This window comes from Penaeus vannamei, chromosome 27, assembly GCF_042767895.1.
Source record: "Penaeus vannamei isolate JL-2024 chromosome 27, ASM4276789v1, whole genome shotgun sequence".
Taxonomy (NCBI): domain Eukaryota; kingdom Metazoa; phylum Arthropoda; class Malacostraca; order Decapoda; family Penaeidae; genus Penaeus; species Penaeus vannamei.
In genome coordinates, this window is record NC_091575.1 from 23,776,569 (window position 1) to 23,777,088 (window position 520).

A 520-nucleotide genomic window follows, 5' to 3' on the forward strand; every position below is an offset into this window, starting at 1 on the left:
TTATTTATTTATTCATTTATCTTCGGCAGCCATTTTTCTTCCCGATCTTTCACCTCTAAAATTCTTGTCATTTCCCCTTTTTTCCAGACCTCCTGACTTCCCCCGGTGGGCGGAGTTCCTTCCCCTCTGTTTTCCGTAACTCCTCTGATCTGTGTGCCTAGGCGATCATTGCATTTTTCTTTTGATTATGAGGATTCCGTCTCTGTGGGAGGAGCCTTTCCGATTTATGTATCTTTTGTCGTTTTCAGCTGAGGATAGAATTGCTCGTTTGTCTCGATTGGTAGTTGAGTTTTCCCTTTATAATCCGATTACTGAGGAGATGCAGGGTTTCTCTTATCTCATTTTTTTGCTATTCACCAAATCCGATTTAATTATTTTTAAATGTATAATCATGTACGCAATACCGAGAAGGTAATATACGTGGTTTGATGTTTTCTTTGGGTTTATAGTGTTTTATAAATGATACATCTATCATTACTTCTTGAGATCACCCCTAATTAGTTCATATTTTTTGCTGCTA